Raw genomic sequence first — 17993 nt, 5'->3', positions numbered from 1 at the left:
TAATCAATCAAATCGTTACATATACATATACTCATATAGCTCATATCTTTTCTCATGTAATCACATAGGTTCTATCTCATAACATTTATAACATGTGCATATAATTACTTATATTTTATCATATAGCTTGTGCTTTGTTCTCATAGGTTCACATGGATCACATAACATATATTATCACATATAAACCTGTGTCACTTATGCATGTGCTCATAATAATCATGACATCTACATGCTTGTAACTATAAAACCATGAAATCAAACATAGGAAATAGACTTATCACATGTATTGTTTCCATAAAACACCAATTATAATATAATAGGCACTCACCTTAGCCTCACTTAGTCCAAATCAACTCTTATAAATCATTATCTCTCGATCGATCGATCTTAACTCTTCGATTGTTCCGAAACTAGCTTATGTTCGATATCTACACTACTATACATTTGATACTAATATTAGAATTCTAAACCTTATGAATAGATCATCAATAATCTAAGCTAAAAAAAGTACCTAATTCATATTTTCACTTTGAGTAGTATCGGTACCCAAGGTATGGACCGATACTTCCTTTATTGTGGTATCGATACTATTTTTAGTTATCGATACCGTTTCTCGATTCTGGAATTCTATTTCAAAAATAGTATCGATACTTGCCTAATGGTATCGAAACCCTTGGTATCGATTGTACCCCTTAGGTATCGATACTCCTTGAATAACTTATCATCATTTGGCTTATGGTATCGATATTGTTCATACAATATCGATACCATACCCCAAATATCACCCATTTCTCTTTGAAGTATCGATACTGGATGAATCAATACCTATACTCCTAGCCCAGAAATCACTCCTTTAACCTGAAAATTTACCAGTACTTACTTAAACCTTCCATTTTGAACTCCTTTCATGCCACTAAACTTAACTACACTTACTCAAATCATTTTATATCATATAACACATCGTTATCTTCAATATCTCATCAAAATTCTTGAAACCAAAAATCTTGCTAAATTTCCAACATATTCTAATTTCATTTATAACACCTTACACTTCTTATTCTAACTGATGACAAGTTAAATTTAATCTTAAATTTTACTTACTAACTCTGTTTCAAAATTCCATTTAGAAACCTTTTATTTTCAATCCTCCATAACTCGCAATTCTTTTAGTTTCATCATCCCTTTAAGTTTCCATAATCTTTCCTAATGTTCCATCAATCAAAACCACTCTTTAATTGCAAGAAATAACCAGCTAAAATTCAAATTCACCTTAGATAGGGAGCTCACGTTGAGAGGAGGAAGAAGAGTGAAGATAGTTCTGGAGATTTTCTTTTTCCCCTTTCAAAGCTCCACGTGTATATATCATAACCACAACAAAATTTTTAATTCATTTACTTTCCAAATGACCATTTTTCCCTTATATTTATCCTTCTTTTCTATTCATTCCTACATAAAAATATTACACTTAAGTCCTTAAACTTTTCATTTTATCTACTTTAGTCATTAAATTCTAAAATTTTACAATTTGGTCACTAACCTGGTGTTTGGGATGTTACAGTTCCGGTAATGGGAATTGCACCTGAATCGAAGACGTCGGTCAAGAGTGTCTATAACGCTATGTTAGCTCTCGGAATCGCAAATCAGGTTACTAATTTACTTAGAGATGTTGGTGAATAGTATGTCCAACGGTACCGAAATTTTTTAGTTTTCAATTTCTGATGAACCCCTTGCAGCATTTTCTCATAGTTTGTGTATTTCCCTAGTGCTATGAGAGGAAGAGTATATATACGGCAAGATGAGCTGGTGCGGTTCAGGCTATCAGACGACAACATATTCTGTGGACAAGTCAGGGACAGGTGGAGGAACTTTATTAAAGATTAGATAAAATGAGCCAGGATGTTCTTCAACGAGGTAGAAAAAGGTGTTTTTGAGCTAAAGTTGGCAAGCAGATGATCGGTGTGGGCATCACTATTGCTATTGTAATACTCATCCCCCGTATGCTCTTCCGTACACGAGATACAAATGTCACATCACTTTTTAAAACAGTTCCTCATTTGAAAACTTGTAAAATTTTGTTTTTTGAATTCTTAAAACATAAAAATTATTTTTTAAATAAAACAAAAACTTTATTATAATCTATTACAAAGTTCTACTTAATTAAAATTCAGAGCATTTTTAGTACTTTAATTACATGCCAAATAAGTTTTCCAAAATAAACTAGATTGTCCTATTGTAACTGAGGAGTCAACCTTAATTGATGATCATTACTGCTACAGCTACACTCCTTGCTTAGTTAATCTTTGCCTTTACCTACGTGTAAAATCACCACACGTTAAATATGTACTTAGTGAGATATAATATTGTAAAGAAACAAATATGTATACTTAAGCATATCATGGTTATTTGATTTCAAACTAGTTCGTATCATACATAAGGATTTGACAAGTCCCTATTATTGAAACCAAACTTCTTTCATACTATTATCATAAACATCCTTAGTATGTAAAACATACATTTCTTTCTTGTACATATTATTTTTTTCATTTTTCTTTAGTAATTATTTGTTAATCTTAGTTGTGGAATCCTTTCATGTCTTAATGTATCCTTTCATGTCTTAAAGCATCATTTCATGCATTTTAGTTATGACATCTTTTTATGCCTTAATTCATCCTTTCATGTATTTTACTTATGGCATTCGTTCATGCCTTAATGCATCCTTTCATGCATTTTAGTTATGGCATTCGTTCATGCCTTAATGCATCATTTTATGCATTTTAGTTATGGCATCCTTTCATGCCTTAATGCATCCTTTCATGCATTTTAGTTATGACATCCTTTCACGCCTTAATACATCATTTCATGCATTTTAGTTATGGCATCCTTTCAGGCATTCATGCATCCTTTCATACATTTTAGTTATGGATTCATTTTAGAGCAATTCATACTCAAAAACTCATTCATAATATCCTTTCCATACATATAATGATAATATATTAATTACTATAAAACATACATTAACTTAAAACGTTCTAATTTGAATCATTGCAAATATTATTCATCTTAAATAATTACAATAAATGTACTCACCTGATAATCCTGACCAAGAAGATATAGAGAAGTCTGGCTAATCAAAAACTTTATCCTTCTCCTTTTTCTTGCTAGACTCAGGAGCTTGGTTACGATCTACACAAGCATCCATTAAGTACACATAACATACCAATGTTAGTATATTCCTTAGCATTATACTTTAATAATATTCAAAAGTACCATTATTTCAATTTCTATAACAATTTCAACCTATCTTATAGTTCCAAGCTCAATAGTATCGGTACTACTTCCTTGGTATCGATTCGATACTTCTATACTATGGTATCAATACCCTCTTTCAATATCTATAACATTTCTATATTTTGTTTTGCATGGTATCGATACCCTTCTATCAGTATCGATACCCTTCTATCAGTATCGATACTAATATACTATGGTATCGATACTCCCTTTCAGTATCGATACCATTTTGATGTTCTAGATCCATGGTATCGATACTTCTCCTTGTTAGTATGGATACCCCATCAATATCGATACCACTTGTATTGGTACTGATACTGTTCGTCAGATTTCTACCTATTTACACCTATAGTATCGGTACTGTTCTATCAGTACCGATACCATTGCCCAAATTTTCCATTTTTCAGCTCGATTTTCACTTAATTTTACCCTCTAATCTTATACCTTTACCTCCAATAATACTATTAACTCCTCTTTACTTAACCCAACTAACTTTACTTTGTTCTTCCCCTTTTAACATCTAACATCTTCATGGAACATCTCAACTGAAGAATCATATCATTTTTGTAAACATGTTTTTAATCATAACTCATGCTTATAATCTCTTATTCAATCCTTTGAAAAGCCAATTCTACTAATAAACCTCAATAAAAACTCAAATATCAACATATCATTTAAAAACACATTTCCTTAAATCTCATATAAAACATATACCACTTAGTTTTAATCTTTTTTAATGCTTCCTTAAGCTTACATATCACTTAATGTTACAAGAGAACCCAAAATTTAAAGGAATAACTAACTAATTGGAGTTTACCTTATTCCATAGAGGAGAGCACTACCCACGTGAAGACGAAGAAGAGTAGAAAAAAATGGCTTACTTTCCTCTTTTCCCCTATTTAAAATCCCTAATAAGAATATATTTTAAATTCATTCTCCCTCTTAAAAGACCAAAATACCCTATTAATTTATCTATTATACAAATTAGTCTCAACACTATTCCCAATCATTTTCTCATATTTTACCACCTATTCAAATAAATCTTAAATTTTCAAATATTTTCAATATAGTCACTGACTTGATATTTTGGGTATTACAATTCTCCCCCTTAAGAAAATTCGTCCTCGAATTTAAATAAATACCAACAACGAATAGGTATGGAAACTGCATTCTCATGTCCTCCTCTTTTTCCCAATTAGTTTCTTTAACCTTATGATTCTGCCAGAGTACTTTAATTAAAGGAATCTTCTTGTTGCGTAATTCCTTGATTTCTCTAGCCAGGATCCGTACTGCTTCTTCTTCATAAGTTAAATCTGATCGAATCTATTTCTTCTCTAGTGCGATAATGTGGGACGGGTCTGATCGGTATCTTCTGAGCATCGATACGTGAAAAATATTGTGGATCTTATCCATATCCGGAGGCAAAGCTAATTAATATGCTACTAGTCTGACCCTTTTCAAGATTTCCCTTGCACCCAAATCTCAAAACTTTCTTCCAAGGCGATACCTTTAGAAATAATCTATCTCCCACTTGAAATTCGAATCATTTTTAATTTCAAATCAGCATAAGATTTCAGCCGGTTGGAGGCCATCTTTAAAATATCTTGAATAATATTTACTTTATCCTCTATTTCTTTAATCAACTCCAGCCCAACTAGGTCTTGGTCTTTTAGTTCAAACCAATTTAATTTTGTTCGACACTTTCTCCCATACAAAACTTCATACGGGGCCATTTTAATACTCGATTGATAACTGCTATTATACGTAAATTTTTCTAAAGGCGCATACCTTTCCCATGATCCTTTAAACTTAATCACATATGCCCTTAGTATATCCTCAAGTATCTGGATAGCTCGTTCTAACTACCCGTCTGTCTGCGGATGAAAAGTTGTGCTGAAGTTCAATCGAGTACCCAATGCCTCATGTAATGACTTTCAGAATCTTGAAGTAAACCTTGGGTCTCGATCAGATACTATTGATATAGGCACTCCATGCAGTCTGACTATTTCTTTTATATACAAGTCAACATACTTATCCATCGAGTAATCTACTCGAACTAGAATAAAATGAGCTGTTTTGGTCAATCAATCTACAATTACCCATATGGAGTCTTTTTTACCTGGTGATAAAGGTAACCATGAAACAAAATCCATGGTAACTTGCTCCACTTCCACTCAGGAATAGATATCGGTTAAAACAATCCGGAGAGTAATTGATATTCATCTTTCACATGCTGACATGTCAAACATTTTAACACAAACTCCGATACATCTCTTTTAATACCAGGCCACCAATAACGACTTTTTAAATCCTGATACAACTTATTCCCACCTGAATGCATTGTCAAAGGGCTATAATGTGCCTTATAAAGAATATATTTCTTCAATTCATCATTATTAGGAATACATAGTCTTCCCCGATAATATAAACATCCATTGACTCTTAATTCAAAGTCTTTGGTCTCATTCTTTTTTATTTGTGCCATTCTCGGCAAACATTTATCATCTTGACCTTGTAGCTCTTTAACTCGTTCCAAAAATATCGGAATTAACTTAATCTCGGCAATCAAGGCACCATCTTCTTGTAATAACATATGCGCATTCAAAGCCCGCAAAGAGGCAAAACTCTTTTAGCTCAGTGTATCTGCTACCACATTCGCCTTTCAGGGATGATAATCAATAATTATATCATAATCCTTTAAAAGCTCAATCCATCTTCTTTGCCTCAAGTTCAGTTCTTTTTTAGTCAACAAATACTTTAGACTCTTGTGATCTGTGTAAATATGGGATCGTTCACCATACAGATAATGACGCCATATTTTTAATGTAAGCACAATGACTGCCAATTCTAAATGGTGAGTTGGATAATTTTCTCATGATTCTTCAACTGTCTTGAGGCATAAGCTATAACTTTCCATCTTGCGTCAGCACACAACCCAGTCCATTATGGGATGCATCACTGAAAACAACATAGTCTTTTCCTGACTCAAGTTATACCAAAACAGGGGCCTCTATTACTATTTTCTTGAGCCTTTCAAAACTTTATTGACATTTCTCCATCTAGACAAATGGCATATCCTTTCGTAGCAACTTAGTTAGCGGCAACACTAACATTGAGAAGTTCTTCACAAACCGACTATAATATCCAACAAGTCCCAAGAAAGTTCGAACTTCATAAACATTCCTTGGGGGTTGCCAATCCACTATTGCTTGGATCTTGCTAGGATCTACTCTTATGCCTTCTGTGGAGACTATGTGACCAAGGAAAGCAACTTCGGCTAACCAAAATTCATACTTTGATAATTTGGCATACAACTTCTTATCATGAAGTGTCTGAAGAACTACTTGAAGATGAGCATCATGTTCCTCTCTTGACTTTGAATATACCAAAATATAATCTATAAATATCACCACGAACTGATCCAATTACGGTTGGAATACTCGGTTCATCAAGTCTATGAATTTCACAGGTGTGATCCAAATGGCATCACTACAAATTCGTAGTGCCCATACCAAGTTCGAAAAGCTGTCTTTGAAATATCATCATCTTTGATCTTTAGTTGATGGTACCCCCGACCTTAGATCTATCTTAGAAAACACCGTTTCTCCTTTCAATTGATCAAACAAATCATCAATCCTCAGAAGAGGATACTTGTTCTTTATTGTTACTTTATTTAACCGACGGTAATCGATACATAAACGCATAGACCCGTCCTTTTTTCACAAACAGCATAGGTGCTCCCCAATGAGAAACACTAGGTCTTACAAATCCTTTATCGAGTAACTCTTGCAGTTGAGCTTTTAATTCTCTCAATTCAGTTGGAGCCATCCTATATGGAGCCATAGAAATAGGTTCGGTACCCGGGTAAACCTCAATCTTGAATTCTACCTCACGATCTGGAGGTAATCCCAGTAATTCCTCGGGAAAAATGTCCGAAAATTCTATAATCGTGGGAATATTATTTACTTTAACTTCTGGTATTCGAGTATCTATCGCATTGGCTAGAAAAGTTGTACACCCTTTTGACACCAGTTTCATTGTAGTCACGGCTGATATCACATTTGATGGTGATTTCGCTTTTTCACCAATCACTACTATTTTTGAACCTTCTGCATCTTTTATAAACAAGTGTTTCTTATGAAAATCTACCCATCCATAATGTGCAGACAACCAATCCATACCCAAAATGATTTCAAATTCATAAAAGGGCAACTCTATCAAATTTGCCGGAAACACAATCCATTGGATCTTTATAGGGCACTTTCTACATACTGGAGTTACTCTCGTACTGTGACCCATAGGGTTTACCAATATTTTCTCACTAATAATTTGTTCTAAAAGAATTCTTCTAGTTCTAATCAATTTTTAACTGATGTATGAGTGTGTAGAACCAGGATCGACTAAAACAAATACATGCTCATAAAAAAGATGGAAAATACCCGTTATGATTTTAGGGTCATCCCGATCCTCATTAGTCTTAATATTGTAAATTATAGTGATTCCCCGAGTCTCTTGTCTCTGTATTGAATCTGATTGTCCCCTAGATCTACCCCTTCCTCTGCTTCTATTTGAGGCTGGCACCGATCTTTTAGATTGCGTCGAATTGTCCCCAAATTTCTTAGGATAATTTCGAGCAAAGTGACCAGTCTCGCCACGTTGAAAACAAGAACCACTGAGAAGTCTGCATGCTCCACTGTGCAATTTACCATATGTTTGGCATGGCCCATATGCCCTGCCCGAGATAGCAGCAAAAGACTAAAAGTGTCTATTTTTCTGTGAAACTGCTACAGAACTATCTCCATCAATATATCTGGAACTCGAACCCTTGTCGCTTTTAACATGATGGGGAGTGGAAGGAATTCCCACTCTTTTCCCTATCTATAAACTCTACTTCGCAGCTAACGTCTCTTTTTTAGCTCTTTTAATAGCTTTGGCTCGGTTTATGACTTCTTGTAAATTCGACAAGTTCAAAGAAAACATCATCTCTTTCAACTTTGGCCTCAAACCCTCTATAAACCAATCACATCTTGCTTTATCATTTGGAACTACTTCAATAGTAAGACGGCTTAACTTTTTGTACTCATCCTCAAACTCATGTACGACTCGATCACCTTGCTTTAGATTAAGGAACTTTAACAGCATTTCCCGTCTGAACTGATCACCCAATACTTGTTCTTGAATTCTTCTAGAAAGAATTTCCAGGTCACTTGCTCATGTGGTGCATACATTGTAGTATTTGACCACCATACCCGAGTTGATCCTCTAAGTAAAGATACAGCTCCACCCAAATTTTTTGGATCTGAACATTGCAGACTTTCGAGCATACATCATTTAACCATAAGTCAGCGTCCTTTGGACCTTCACCCTCTTCTCCTCAGAACTCTGGAGCTCCCATACTCTTCAGCTCTTCTGGAACCAACATTCTTGGTGCTGGAGAAGCCAGGGGAGGTTGAAATTGAGTTAGTATGGCGTCAAGGGCTTGCATAAAAGTTCTAAACTCAGGCACTGGAATCCCTAGATGTGCAGGTGCACTAGCATTTTCAGAGGGGAGAGGTTGTGCACTATTAGCCTTATAACTTTCACTACCAGTTCCTTCTTGCATATCTTGTTCCCCAGCTCTTCTCGAATTCAAATATTCCGACATCTATTATGACATACATAACAATAACATTACAATTAGTAAGGAGTTTCATCAATTTTACTCTAATGACACCATACCAGTAACATTAACAATCTTTATGGCATGTAATCCCTTTTCTATTTTAAAATAAAACCGGTTTCAACTGAGAATCGGCTAAACCTGTAGCTCTGATACCAATAAATGTAACACCCATCCCCCATATATTCTTTCGTACATGAGATACAGATGTCGCGTCACTTTTTAAAATAGTTCCTCATTTGAAAATCCGTAATTTTTTTTTTCGAATTCTTAAAACATAACAATTATTTTTTTTAAAATAAAACAAAACCTTGATTATAATCTTTTACAAAGTTCTACTTAATTAAAATTCAGAGCATATTTAGTACTTTAATTACATGCCAAATAAGTTTTCCAAAATAAATTGGATTGTCCTATTGTCATTGAGGAGTCACCCTTAGTTGATGATCACCGCTGCTACAGCTGCACTCCTTACTCAGTTAATATCTGTCTTTACCTATGCGTGAAATCAACACATGTTAAATATATACTTAGTGAGACATAATATTGTAAAGAAACAAATATGTATACTTAAACATATCTTGGTTATTTGATTTCAAACTAGTTCGTATCATCCATAAGGATTTCACAAGTCCCTATTATTGAAACCAAACTTCTTTCATACTATTATCATAAACCTCTTTTGTATATCCAACATACTATTTCTTTCTTGTACATATTTTTTTTCATTTTTCTTTAGTAATTATTCGTTAATCTTAGTTGTGTCATTCTTTCATGCCTTAATGCATCCTTTCATGCATTTTAGTTATGGCATCATTTCATGCCTTAATGCATCCTTTTATGCATTTTAGTTATGGAATCCGTTCATGCCTTAATGCATCCTTTCATGCATTTTAGTTATGGCATCCTTTCATGCCTTAATACATCATTTCATGCATTTTAGTTATGGATTCATTTTAGAGCAATTCATACTAAAAAAACTCATTCATAATATCCTTTCCATACATATAATGATAACATATTAATTACTATAAAACATACATTAACTTAAAATGTTCTAATTTGAATCATTGCAAATCTTATTCATCTCAAATAATTACAATAAATGTACTCACCTGATAATCCCAACCAAGAAGATGTAGAGATGTCTGGCTAATCAACAACTTTATCCTTCCCTTTTTTGTTGTTAGATTCAGGAGCTTGATTACGATCTACACAAACATCCATTAAGTACACAAAACATACCAATGTTAGTATACTCCTTAACATTATACTTTAATAATATTCAAAAGTACCATTATTTCAATTTCTATAACAATTTCAACCTATCTTGTAGTTCCAAGCCAATAGTATCGGTACTACTACCTTGGTATCGATACTTCTATACTATGGTATTGATACCCCCTTTCAATATTGATATCATTTCTATATTCTGTGTTGCATGGTATTGATACCCTTCTATCAGTATCGATACTACTATACTATGGTACCGATGCTCCCTTTCAGTATCGATACCATTTTGACGTTCTGGATCCATGGTATCGATACTTCTCCTTGTTAGTATCGATAACCCATCATTATCGATACCACTTGCATCGGTACCGATATTGTTCGTCATATTTCTACCTATTTACACCTATAGTATTGGTATTGTTCTATCAGTACCGATACCATTACCCAAATTACCATTTTTCATCTCGATTTTCACTTAATTTTCCCCTCTAATCTTATACTTTTACCTCCAACAATACTATTAAACTCTTCTTTACTTAACCTAACTAACTTTACTTCGTTTTGCCCCCTTTAACATCTAACATCTTCATGGAATATCTCAACTCAAGAATCATATCACTTTTCTAAACATGTTTTTAATCATAACTCATGCTTCTAATCTCTTATTCAATACTTTGACAAGTCAATTCTATAATAAACCTCAATAAAAACTCAAATATCAACATATCATTTAAAAACTCATTTCCTTAAATCTCATAAAAAACATCCACCACCTAGTTTTAATCTTCTTTAATCCTTCCTTAAGCTTACATATCACTTAATGGTACAAGAGCAACCCAAAATTTAAAGGAAGAACTAACTAATTGGAGTTTACCTTATTCTATGGAGGAGATCACTACCCACGTGAAGAAGAACAATAGTAGGAAAAAATGGCTTACTTTCCTCTTTTCCCCTATTTAAAATCCCTAATAAGAATATATTTTAAATTTATTCTCCCTCTTAAAAGACCAAAGTGTCCTCTTAATTTATATATTGTACAAATTAGTCTCAACACTATTCCCAATCATTTTCTCATCTTTTACCACCTATTCAAATAAATCTTAAATTTTCAAATGTTTTCAATATAGTCCCTGACCTGATATTTGGGGTATTACAGCTGTAACGAACTATATTGGACGTCATTGAAGAAAATGACTATAACAATTTCAGCAAAAGAGCTTACGTAGGGAAAGTAAAGAATTTTGCATCACTTCCGGTGGCATATGGAAGAGCACTTATGGGCACTTCCAAATTGATATGAAATTTGTCATTTTACCTTTAATTCTCTTCATATATATTATCAGAATTTTTTTATTTGTTGTAATGCTGCAAGTAAAATTGGTCAATAACTTTACTATTTTTTTGGTAGAAACCTTAAAAATGTAATTGGCTGTAAATCAGAAGAAATTACTCGAGTATAAATCAAAAGGGAAAACAATTAACGGTAAAAATCACTATAATTTAAATATGAATTTAAATTGACTCAAATAATTCTAACAATTTAAATCTAACTATAATTTTTTTTAATAAAAAGTGCTTGTGTTAGTGGTGGTTTTATTGGCTACAGTATACCTTAAATAATGTTATTTGCCTAATAATACCAACCAAGTGATTTGGCCTAGTGGTTAGATGTCAAGCCTTTTATCCCTTAAACCTAGGTTTAAATCTATGGGTTACAAAATTTTGTGGAGGTTCAATTCCTCCTTTCTTAATTTAATAAAAAAATCCATGTGCCATGTGGCAAAATCTTATTGGTTGCTAATAATTTAGTAAAAATAATAATTTATTATTAATTATTTATTTTTAAAAAATTACTGATGTGACATCACACATGTACATTTCACGTCAGCATTTAGTCTACGTGGATCTGCCACATCATCATCTACTATGATATGGACATGTCACGTTATTATCTCCCTCCACATGTTCTTGTTGAGTCAGCTTCAGGCATTGACCGTCAGTTGAATAACGATTTTCCTCCAACGATGGTGCTTTTGGACCCAAAATGAAACGTTGAGGGGTCAAATGTTCTAAAAAAAAACAACAGGGGCAAAATTACATATATTATCAAACGTTAAGGGTATTGTTTTTGCATTATGCCTAAATAATATTAAAAAATATGTCATACAAAATTAATAATAAAATAATTCAAACTAATCAAATGTAAAAACAATTTAAAAGTTTAATAAATATATTAAAAAAATAAAATTACGATGAATAAAATATGAGAGAATAAGAAATGATGTATTTACCTTAAAAAAAAGATAATGTGATTTTAGTATGTTTTTGCGCGTGTGACGTGGGAGTAAAAACGGGTAGCGCCTCCTTGTTGGATGCCAGATCAGCTTGCTTAAAGCCTTAACCACTAATCAAGAAGAAAATGATGTATTTATATTCGATCCAAATTTAATTAAATTTTAGATAAAATTTTAAAATATGATAATCTTTATAAAGTTATTATAAAATAGTATTTTTTATATATTTTTAATTAATTTAATTAAATTTTAGTTAAAATTTAAAAAACTATAATTAAATTATAGTAAAATTATTTTTTATACATTGCAATATTTTTTTGAACAATTTCTATATGGGGGAAGAAGAGAGAAATTATATTCCTAATAAATATTGAACCCACAAATTAATGGAAATGAAAGATGTCAACTAAAAGCTTTAGCAATCTGTTCTAGAAATTTTTGACTTTAGATATTAAAATTTTAAAAGTAATAAAAAATATTAAAATTTACATTTTGCTATAAAATAGGCATTATGTCTTTATTGATCGTCGAGGGGATGATGTGACATATTAAATTAATAGATAATATCTTATTTGTTCATTCAATCGTATTTAAGTTCTACTCTAGTAGTTAATGGAAAACTTATAAATGATTTTAATATAATAATAGAAACATCCAACATTTAATCTAAACGTTAAAATTGAACATCAGTCTTGATATTGATCGTTAAGTTAACCCTCTGAAAATAGTTCAAAAGTCTAAATCAATCATAAATATTATTTTTTATATAATCCTTTTATTTAAAATCTGAATAATGATAATTAAGAGTTTTAGATTGGTTTAGTTGTAAAAAATATTGTCCAAACTATGTGAATTATGAAAATAATGAAATACACTGACAATTAAGAAGTAGTTGAGATTCATGAATTTGAGTTTATAAGGTCAAGTTCGAATTCTACCACCGTCACTCATAGTGCGCAATCTATAAATTCATATGTAAATCTCAATTGAGTCTTAGGTATGCCCTAATCTTAGACTGAGAGAGTCACCTCTAACCTAAATTGTATTATACCAAAAAAAGAAGTAATAAAAATAAACTCATATCACAATCCAAAAAATAATTAAAAAAATACTTAAAGATAATAGAATTAGAGACTCGGATCCTTCAAAAATCAAATTGGTCCCACCTTCTTGAGTAATCTGAAAAGGAAGGAAAAAGAAAAGAGATGAGCTAGAAGTTTAGTGTGGTATGAACAAGTAAGCAACAAATCGAAATCATGAACAAAATATTTATAACAAGTAATCCACGAAGAATAGCATATCATAGAAAATTATGTTTATATTATTCTAGCAAAATAGATAAATAGTTTCATCATTATAAAAATATCATGTTCATGCACGGACACTGATGCAGGTTAGTAAACCCTTATCTACCTATACCCATCTAATCACCATAACGTGGTGTGTTTCCTATAACAAAATATCAACTTTTCAATAATTAAATTATACCGAGTGAAATGGCTTCTAGAGAGAGAAAATTCTCTCTTATCTCTAGAATTTGATCACCAGTCTCCTCGGTTAGGGTCCCCACCTTGCCCCTCCCCATACAAAAAAAAATGGCCTTTGTCCTCGAGTTTTTTATGGTTTAGGTCTCCGGTCTCGTTTTATGAACATTAATGGTTATGAAGTTTCTGGTCAAGACTCAAGACCTCCTCTTCATCCCTCCATCAAAAACAAACAGCAGCTCCACTGCCCTCTTCCTCGATGGAGGCAATATTAAACAACCACCACCTATTTGGACGCTTGTTGGTAAACCCAAACATGATATGTGTGCTCTTTTCCATTTGATGCATGGGTTTTTATACTTTTTCAAGTTCACATATAGTGGTTCGTATTATCAGAAGAAATTTATATTGTTATAATAAAATTATTTATAACTAAAAGTAATAAATTTATCACGATATATTTATTTTAATAATTTTTATTTAATACTATATTTGTTAGAATAATTTTATCATGTAAAGTATATTGTGACGAAATTGTGTTTGCTATCATTTTATATTATTTATTGTAACAATGAAATTTAGTTACTATAATTAACTTATTATGACAGTATTTTTCACAATCAATTAACTATTTGATCATAAAAATTACGTTTTGTCATAATTAATTTGTATTTTAACATCAAACGTGGAGAGTTTTTGTGAAAAAATACATATTGCAATTAAAAATAATTTCTCATTATTTATATTTCGCCAGTAAATATAATTTACAGAAATAACATATTTGTTAAATTAAAATAACTACAGCAAAACATGTTTTTAGCGACTTTTTCATACATGTAGCGGTGTTTTTAAGCGTCGCTAAAACCCTTGTACACAAAAAAAGGCGTAAAAAGTGTTGCTGAAACAAACGCCACAAAAGGTTATGATATTTAGCATCGTTTTTTAAAAACGCCGCTAAATATAATGACATATAGTGGCGTTTGTGAATGTAAAACTCCGCTATTGACTATGTAAATTTAAATAAAATTTGATTTAATTCAAACCGAATAATAATGGTTTTTAACTTGTGAATTAAAAACCGAAGGAAACAAGTTTAAAAATGGGACCAAATCAAAACTAAACCAAATTTAATAAACTCAAATGGAACACTACAACTCGAATCGATTTTCGGGTTTTTTTCTGGCCGCGGTCCTTCCAAAGGTTAGAATTGCAAATGTTGGATGACATGTGCCGGGTACAGATAAATAAGTTAAATGAAATACGTCATTTTACATTCAAGATATCCAAGCAAATAAGTTATACATTCAGTAATGCGAACCTTTTGGAACCAAAAATTAGCCGCATCCTTCTCTTGACCTAGGCCTATAAAATTGAAATCATCATTCCTACTGTAAATAGTGCTTCTTTCCGAGAGATAAATTAGCTGATCCTTATTTCCATATATAATGGGGTAAGGGGAGGTAGGATAGTAGGCTGGAACTCGATCCCACGACCCCAAGGTTAAGAGTCTTGTGCTCTACCAACTGAGCTGTATAACATTTTCTTACAGGACGAGATGTACAAATGCACTTGATTAATACATACTACGAAGCAAAATCGATATGTTAGCTCGAGCCGAGATGATCATCTTGCGCCTAACATGTACTTGAATTGCAGGTATAGCAGAATATGGAGAAGTAATAAATACACAGGAAAAATACAGTGAGATAAAAAAAAAGCTTACTCATCTACTTTTCTTAGACTATTGAAAGCAACAGTTACGTTCTTAGATATTTCCATGAGAGACAAGCTGTTTGTTACAGCTTCATTGCGATCCGCGGTATGGTGGAAAGATGCTGCTGAGATGCCATGGATGTATAGGCCTGGAACAAAAATCATAAGATCTAACAAAATCAAACACGGGAAAAAATTACAGAGATTAACTTCGTACCGGTTTTGTGGTAGTAATCGTTGCTCTATAATAACCTTGAAATTTTCAGGTTAATAACACCAGAAGAATGAATCAAAATTGAAGCTAAAAAACTTCAATTTAGATTCACAGTTATTTCAACCTCTCATGTCTTTATCTAAAAGATTATAACCATAATGCATAGCACTTTTCTATGAAGATAATTCTGATTAAATTTCTCGAATCTTTATTATATGATATGAATGAACATTTTGAATAAGGAACCATAGCAAAAAAAAACGCAACACACGACAATTAGAAAAACCATCCTTATAAGCACTAGCAACAATATAACATTTTTTTTTTTTTTTGGCTTTGCTCTGGAAGACAAATCAAAACAACAACAGATACTCATATGAACTAACTCTACTTGCAATTAAAATAATTATTCAAAGAAGTGAATAGCATCGGCTTTAACAAATAAAGAGAATGCTCACAAGAAATGCATGCGACAAAAGAAATTGAACAACTTCCACAATAAGTTTTTTTATAATGTTTCTAGTGCTGCTGCTATCTGAAAAGGACTTCAAAGTTCCAAGAAATGGAAAATCTTCCGAAGGACCATTTGATCTACGAGTGCGAACAGACAGCTGCATTACAAAATAAGATTTATCTAAATTAGATATTGGCACCGACTTTGTATCACAATTTGCAGAAACACTAAAATTTGCAATACAGATCGTTGGCAACCATTTACAATAACTTAATAACTAACCTTAGTGTATTTTAATAAATACTGCACGATGATTTCAAGCTTCCATTTAGGGTCATTAAATACCTAAAAAAAGTGTATGCATGGTTGGAAATGCCAATCATGTAATACGTCAATAGGAGCAAAAATCTAAAATTTGAAGAGGAATCCTTTACTAGGTCCTAAAAGATCAAAGTGTAGTTATCAAACATAGGTTCACATAAAATTTTATATAATCTGAAACAAATGCCGAGTCTGGGATATGTTAATATGAAAAATATCCAATCAGAAAGGATGTAAACATAGTTTCCAGAAGATTAGTTGAAGTCTGGAAAAACTAAAATTGAAAAACTGATGAAGTAATGTTTGACAATGATCATGGTAATGAAGTCCTACCGTCAAAATTCAAAAGCAACATACATTTAAGCAAATAGTATGGTCAAAGGACAAGGGGATGCCTATGTGAATCGACCAGATCAGAGGTAGAACTTGTTTGTTGCCACATACCCAGGATATTATCTCCACCAAATAAAAGATATTTTTTATGACCAGATACATATTCTGAGTTGAAATTGTATGTGTTTGTAGTTATATATAAATGACAACCTGAAGAAATGAGGGAAGTACTTTTCTGTGGTAAGTTAGCTCGTCCAAGATTATCTCTACCAGTCGGGTTCTGCACCAAATCCAAAGGTTATCCACCTAATGGCATATACATACAAAACAAAAATATGAAGACAAACTAAATCACCAAAAGCAGAGTCAAGTAATTACCTCAAACCATCAGCACTGTTGAGTTGACCAAGCACGTCGGCTTGTTGCTTAACCCCATTTGCATAAACAAAAGTTGTTAAACTTGTTTTCTTCAAAAAGTTACACACCTATTATTCCCGAAATAGAATCAAGAAGATTTCTTTGCATCAGAACACTTGATACCCATGAGTAGAGAAGGCATGAGGAAAAAGGGTGAAGAAGGCTTTGAGAGTATACGGAGAAGACGATGGAGCTCTGCCAGTCCGAGAAGGAGTGGACTTCGGGGCCGAAGAAGGCGTTGAGAGAATAGGTGAGGGTGTGGTGACCAGGATTTCAAAAAACGATCCGCGATATAGCGGTTTCGCCGCTGTCCGAGTTACCCGCGACGGCCGCAATAGCGTCCACGACGATCGCAATAGCGCCCGCGACGGCCGCAATCACGGTAAATCCGAAATAACCGAAAACTCGGCCGCGACCGTGATTTGAAACCCTGGTGGTGACGGTTTGGTAAACGACGAAGAAGCAGCAGATGTGTTTGGGTAAACAGCGGGGAAAAATGAATTGATAAATTGGTGAGGGTTTCGTAAACGGCGAAGAAGAAGCAGCAAAATAGGTGAAGGGGAAAAAAATGAAAAAGTAGGGT

General features: G+C 32.8%; 1 long non-coding RNA gene and 1 pseudogene across 1 annotated transcript; one reads left to right on the top strand and one right to left on the bottom strand.

The window, feature by feature from the left end:
- Positions 1 to 11520, top strand: part of LOC120133533 — a 36653-nt pseudogene extending 25133 nt beyond the window's left edge.
- Positions 11521 to 16458: 4938 nt separating this feature from the next.
- LOC120133572 lies at positions 16459 to 17421 on the bottom strand. The gene is made up of 4 exons (XR_005517108.1): positions 17372 to 17421; positions 17204 to 17273; positions 16622 to 16684; positions 16459 to 16496 (listed from the first exon to the last, which is right to left on the bottom strand). It is a non-coding gene; the product is annotated as an uncharacterized LOC120133572 (long non-coding RNA).
- Positions 17422 to 17993: the final 572 nt, after the last annotated feature.

The sequence above is a fragment of the Hibiscus syriacus genome, unplaced genomic scaffold (genome assembly GCF_006381635.1).
Source record: "Hibiscus syriacus cultivar Baekdansim isolate YM2019G1 unplaced genomic scaffold, ASM638163v2 tig00110584_pilon, whole genome shotgun sequence".
In the NCBI taxonomy this organism is placed as follows: Eukaryota; Viridiplantae; Streptophyta; class Magnoliopsida; order Malvales; family Malvaceae; genus Hibiscus; species Hibiscus syriacus.
This window is presented reverse-complemented; position numbering and strand designations above follow the sequence as displayed.